This window comes from Cystoisospora suis, assembly GCF_002600585.1.
Source record: "Cystoisospora suis strain Wien I chromosome Unknown contig_1939, whole genome shotgun sequence".
Lineage (NCBI taxonomy): Eukaryota > Apicomplexa > Conoidasida > Eucoccidiorida > Sarcocystidae > Cystoisospora > Cystoisospora suis.
The window spans coordinates 7,123-14,204 of record NW_027154739.1 but is presented as its reverse complement, the minus strand read 5'-3'; positions in this window follow the sequence as shown (position 1 = coordinate 14,204).

Genomic DNA, 7,082 nt, shown 5'->3' with positions numbered 1-7,082 from the left:
GCAACGCCGTCATAGTGATTATATGTCTACTTCCTTATCTTTCTCTTCTTCTTGTTTCTTTGATCCCTCGAAGAAGTCTCACAAAGATGCTAGGAGAGCGAGAAGAAGAGAGAAACACCAATGCCACTCTTCTTCTCCCTCTTCCAATCCTGATCTTCCATGTGGGGAAGAAAGAATGAAAGAAGGTAGTAGGAGTAAAGAGTGTAGAGCTGTAAACAAGAAAGAAAGTAGAGAAGACAGAGGAAGAGAGAGAAGACGAAGAGAGAAGAAAGCGCGGGTGCATTCAGCGAGTAGAGAAGGCTCCCAGGTTTGTTTCTCTGCGAAACGGAGAGTCAAATCTCCCCTCAAGACGATGAGACAGGCAATCGCAACTACTACGACAACCCCCCCTACTACTCCGGGTGTATGTACACCAGGCAATGAAGAGAACGACATTTCAGGTGTATATACACCATGTAAGCTTTGTCATCATGCACACAGGGTATAAACAAAAGCTGCAAAAGGACATGAAGAATCACAACGCATGCAGTTCTACGTCCTTCTCTCTCTGCTTATGGCTCTAGTATTTTACATATAGACGAAGAGGCACCTTATTGGTCGCAGTCGGGAGAGGCCATCGATGAAACGGAAGATTCCGTCGCTCTCTGTAAACACACATCTCTCTACATAGTTATACATGTATATCATATATATATATATATGTATGATATATATATATATATGATATATATGTCCTTTGGTGCAGGTGTAGAAATTATGCTAAGGATGTTAGCGAAAGCTGTTGGAGTTGGTTCTGATGCCTGGTGCTTCTTCTTCTTCTGCAGTCTCTACTCTATCTATATCACCTACCTGTAGACACCTCGACATAGTATCCACATCAGTCTTGGCTCATGCATATAGGTAGACATAGATCTATATATCTAACTATCTGCATAGACTTATAGAGGGGATCTGTATATACACGTGGCACTGATAAACCCTTGTATCTGCGCGGAAATCCATATCTATCTATCTATATATATATATCCTCTCTTTATACATATGTATGCACCAATCTATGTACATATATCTTGACTTACGAGATGCTGAGCAACCCGGGAGGAACAACGAAGGAGAGGTCTTCTTTACATTTTTGTCTTCTTACTCTCTTTTCTTGTTCTTCTTCTTTTCCTCCTTTTCCTTGCTTTCTTCTCTATCGGGCACTTCTGTTGACTTCATCGCAGAGCTTCTCTTACGTCAGCATCATATGCATACACCTATATATATGTGAATATCTGCATATATATATATATATCTCTATATGTCTATGCAGCTCTATTAGATGGCAAGTCAATTTGACTGTCGGTGAATTCTTTGGCTTGGCAGTCTTCGCTTCGTGTATCTTTCCCACGTGTATCATGATAATGTATATACACCCCTACCCATGCATATATCTGTTGATATACATACATATATATATGTATACCTGCTGATATTAATGTGTATCTGTGTGTATACGCATATATATATGTATATATATATGTATATGTCCGCAGAGCGTTTTGTCTTCCTATCTGTTTTCTTCTGAGAGAAGAGAAAGTGTTCTTCCTTGCTTGTCTCTCTCAAACTTCTCAGCTGGAAAGATGCGCAGCCTACGAGAAGAAGAAAAGACACTTCACCCTCCATTGTATGGCCGATCTTCTTTTTCTTCTTTGCCTACCGCCGCATCATCCACTTCATGTTTGAAGACAAAAAGAGCTTCTTCTCCTTCTGTCCCCTCTTTGCATGAGAAATGCCTCTCTAGAAGAAATCGATTGCCTTTTCTTCATAACTCAGAAGCTATTTCGAGCCCTTCATCCTCCGCTCTACTCTCTTCTTCTCTCTGTTCTTCTGCGGCTTCGACTCTCTCTCTTTCTTCCTTGTCTTCTTCTCTTTGTACATCTTTCTCTTCTTCTTCTTCCTTGGAAGAAGAGGGAGAAGAAGAAGAAAGACAACAACAACGACGTGAAAGAAGAAGAAGGAGAGAAAGATGTAGAAAAGAAGAAGATCGACAAAGGCATCTCGATACTGAAAAGCTAGCCACTGAGGTGAGCTTAGGCAAGAGAGAAGAGAGAGAGAATCTAGATCCTAGTCGAATCTCTTCTTCTTATTCTTCTGTAAGAATGAGGGGGAGATCAAGGAGACATGAAGAACTAGGGAGAAAGAAAGGTCAAAAGAATCTCGACAGTTCGACCTCTCCAAGGAAAATGATCCCACCCCACTCTCTTTATATACCTCCGCTTCGTCTTTCGTCAGCTTCGTTCTCTTCTCGAAAGATCTCTTCTTCTTCCTCGTCCTCCCGGCTTATAGACGGTTCTTCTCTCTCCTGTAGATACACCAGCGCTACGACAGCGAGGAGTGCGGTGCCCCGTGGAAAGTTTGGAGGAGGCTCAAGTGGAGAAGAAGATGAAGAAGGCGCGTCTTCTGCAAGGTATGTCAGGGAATGTATGCATGGATATGTATGTAGGTATGAATATGCGTGTATGTATGTATGTCTATGTATGTATGTACGTACGTAGGTGCTTAAATCTCTAGGTATAGAATTTCTTCGGCTGTGCGTTATCTCTCCCTCTCTTCAATTTTCGTTGCTCCTTTCTTCGTCAGGCGAGACAGAGCATACCTTTCTTCTCTGTTTGCTCTTCCCTTTGTCTCCTCTCCTACGGCGCGTTCTAAGCTTCAAGAGACTGTCTCTAGATATGCCCTCTTCAAGCTATGCCATGACGACGACGATGAAGAAGACCAACAGACAGAAAAAGCTCGAGAAGAAAAGAAAGAAGAGAAAGAACAGCCTCTCCTCTCTGCACCTCCAGGTAAAATTTGCCAGCCTTCCTTCTCTTCTCTCCTTCCTTCGAGCCCGCAGACATCTCTATGTCTCGTCCGCGATATGCTGGGTCATATATATCTATAGGTATACATGTATATGTATATCATACATATACATAAATGTCTGTCTCTATAGCATGTGAGCGGATGAAGAGTCACGTAGACATCCAGGTTGGCGTATATGGAGAGATACATCCTGCACACCTACATGCTATACACAGATACATACACACATACATATAGATTCACACGTACATACACATTCATACATACATATACAAGGAGAGTTGTACTTAGGGGGGCACATAAAGGGTTTCTTTGCAGAGGTCTATGCAAGTGTGTCGTATGAAGTGTACATACACCGGAGACATATGCTGATGGGGCTCTAAGAAGACTACAAGAAGAAGTGGAGGTCTTTTGCCCTGGAATCTTCAAGGCTGCCTGAACAGAGTTCTGATCTAATTCCACGGCTTGTTTCTTCTTTCTTTGAAGAGTCTTATCCTTTCTTATAGCTCTAAAGGACTTCTAATACATATAGGAGGCCATAACTAGACAAGCTGTGAATTATGAATGGCTGCACGCAGAGCAGTCCCCGTATGTAGGATTCTCCCCTCTACATATACAATTGTAGATATCTTTGTGTATGCGTTTCTCATGACAGGAAAAGCCAAGAAGAAACCTCTCTCTCTAGCGCTTCTTGAGCAACTTGAAGGACATGTCACTCAGCCAGCTGTCTCTTCTTCTTCTTCTTCGGGTCTTCGCATGCAGGCTGCATCGGTAAGTGGAAAAGAAGGCGAGGCAAATCGCCTAGGAGGGGAGACAAAGGGATGGGTAGAGGGCGAGAGAGAGCTAGAAGAAGAAGATGAAGAAAAGGAGAGAACTCGTGACAGGAAAGAGGGAGGGGAGGACATGCACCAGAGTTCTACCGAAGAAGAAGTAGAAGATGAAAGAGGAGTAGAAGAAGAATACGAAGAAGAGAGAGGTGGTGGATATGAAGAGAGAGGAGAAGAAGTCCAAGAGGAAGTATCGAAGAGAGAGGATGACGAAGGACTAAAGACAAGGTCAGACAGAGACGATGAAGCTCTCCTTCTCAACTCTCTCCGCCTTCTTAAGCAATCTCTCGAGAATGAAAGAAAAGAGAAAGAAAGAAGCTCTCCCTCCCTTTCATTAGATCGCCCACGAAGAGAAGAAGATCCTGCAAAGAAGTCTTCCTTTGTCGAAAAGAACTCCCTATTTCAGAAAGAGTCGTTCGTCTCTCTAGATATCTTTAGCTACGATTGCAATCGAACTGATCGTGAGGCAGGTATCTTAGATGCCAAGAAGAGAAGCTTCTCTACACCTCTCGAGGGAGAAGAAGAAAACGAGAGCGCGAGAGAAGAAGGAAAGCTTGGGGTGGATGGAGATGCTGATAATTTAGACACCTCCTTAGCGGGGGAGGCTTGGGCTCTTCGCGCTAAACAGTCTAACTCGGCAGGGGCTCTTCAGGGAGAAGAGAATGGCCGATCAAGAAAGAAAGTGCACAAAACAAGGGAGAAAGAGAGAACAGGTAGTGGAAAGGAAGATGTGCCTGCTGTGAAGAATGACTGTAAGATGAAGGAGAAGGAAAGAGAAAGAAAGACATCTAAGAAGAAGAGAGAGATCAAGATGATAGAATCCAAGAGCTCACATGCTGTTTCTCCTTTACTTGTAAGGAGCTATGATCAGGGTGAAGAGGGGAAGAAACATACTCTGTCTCTTCTTCAACGTGTCTACCACGTTCTCTCAACACCTTCTTCTCCTCCTCCTGCATCTTCTCTACCTGTCTCTCTGACAGGCCGAGACCAAGTGGCGGATGAAGAAAGACAACAGACCCCTGCTTCTACACTGGACAGTCATGATAAAGGAGATCTCTCTTCTTCTCCTCCTCCTCCCCTTTCTGTTGAAGTAGGAGATGAGGCGTTGAAGAAAGAGCACAAGACGAAGAGCAAGGAAAAGATGAGAAAGGAGAGAGAGAAAGAAGGAAGGATGCCTATGACGATGAAGATATCGAAAACTCAAGATGAGCGAATGCATGCAAGTCAGATCCGTGAGGAAATAGCCAAACTGAAGTCTCTATTGATCTCGTGTAAAGAAGCTAATTCTTCATCTTCCTCATCTTCCGTAGATATCTCTCCAGCAAGTGTCACTACACAAGCTCATCCTTGCGAGGATGAAGAAAAGATCTCAAAAGGAGAAGAAGAAAGTGAGAAGGGAGAAAGACAACGACAGCGCTATCAACCGAAGAAATCGTTTTCTTCATCTTCAAGGTCTCTTCTTCACCCTTCTTCTCTTCTTCTCGTTCAGGATCACAGCACTCCTCTTAGCGGCTCTTCTTCTTCCTCCTCCTCCTATCTCCCAAGGACTGCCTATGGAGGAGATACACTCATCGCTTCGCCTTCTCACAAGGATTTTGAAGATAATGGCATGTTAAAGATGAAGATCCTAAGTTCGAGTGAGGAAGAAGAGATGTGTCAAGGCATTCCTAATGCTTTCGATACACTTTGGAGGAAGTCTGTACAGGCCCATAAGACAGTGCCTGGCTTAAGACAAAGGTGAAAGGGGGAAGAGAAAAGAAGGATATGCGAGGGTGAAGAGAGGAGAAAAGAGAAATCTAGAAGAGATCATAACAAATGGAAGAAAACGATAGAAGTACTCACTATACAGACATCTTCATCTGTATATATATACAGTAGGCGGATGATGGTGATCCAAGCCTAGATGTACATAAAACTTCGTGTATGAATGGTATGTCATGCGTATGTAAGATCGACTACATGTCCACCTCTCTCTATTGTTGTCTCTATCTCTCTTTATCTCTCTCTCTGTCTGTCTCTACCTCTCTTTCTCTTTCATCTTAGCACATGTGATGTAAGAAGAGATGCGGTTCAATAGACGTTGGGTTTGAGGAATGGAAACCGCTTCAAGAGCTTGAATAGATTTCACTTGTCTCCTCTAGAGACATCCACTTAGTCTGTATTCTTCGAGGTAGGTGCCGCTCACGGAGAACAATCGACCTTGCTTGCTTTCTTCCAGACAAGAGAACATATCTCGACGGTCCAAATTCGAGATCTGATCTCTTGCTTCTCTCTTCTCCTTCCTAAGAATTCTTCTTCTTCTTCTTTGCTCGCCTTTTCTGTACTAAGAGAAAAACCCTACGACATACATATGTACAGATAGAAACAAATCAATCATAGTACCTATCCTCGTTTGCTTCTTCACATCGGCTCAAGAATGAGGGTGCAAGCAAAACAGAAGCCTTCACATGATTCAATCAGTTAGCTTTCTCTTTTCCTTGGGCTCTTTCTCTCTCGCTTTTTTGAGAAAGGAATGGCAGAATGATGATGTAGTTCGTTCTCTACTTTTCATCTCTTGGCTGTTCCCATTGCTGCCGCCGTGTCTTGTCGAATCACTAAGGGAGTCTCGCTGAGAGGGGAGGAGAATATCCTACCGCTAGGCACTATGGATCTTCTTCCTAGGAAAGAGAAGCAAGGGTGCTGTTAGGAGACTGGCGCCAACTGAAGATCAGTCTTCTATCTAGACGTAGATGAACAGGCAGCTTACACAACACCAGACCAGGAGGGAAAAAGGTATACAGAAGAGAGGAGAAAGGAAAGATAAAGAAACGTTTCCTCCGAAAAAAGCAACTGTAGATGTATATATTCGAGATTCCAGGTTTCAACACGGTAAGTCACAGTACGGGCTGAGAAAGCGGCTGGCGTAAGTGAAGTCTATTTGCACGTGAGATGTGTGGGGAGCTTAGCTCTAGAGGTTTTGTCATTCTTGATCTTGTCTCCACGAGGGTATGTCTGTAGCATCAGGAGGGCCTACAGAAACAGGCCTGCGGCTACACATGCATGCAGAGGAAGAAAGGAGCGGTAACTGCCGTCCTCGTTGCCTGTTCTCTTAGGTTGTGTTTGGTCTTCGGGGACTCGCCCAGCAATATAGATCTTGGCCAGTTCTTTCACTCTCTTTTTTACATGTCCGTAATATGACTGGCTGACTACAACGCAGAAAGGAACTGTGTTCTGCTTCAGCCCCTCGCGGACGATGAACTGGTTTCACCGAGAATGTCACAGCTATTTCGGGCGATGCTGCCGTGCGTGTACTCCAGCCAAGGAGTACATACACCCCTACTAAGGTGTACGTGCACCTCATTCAAGGTGTAAATACACCCCAATCAAGGTGTATACACACCCCAATCAAGGTGTACATACACCCCAACC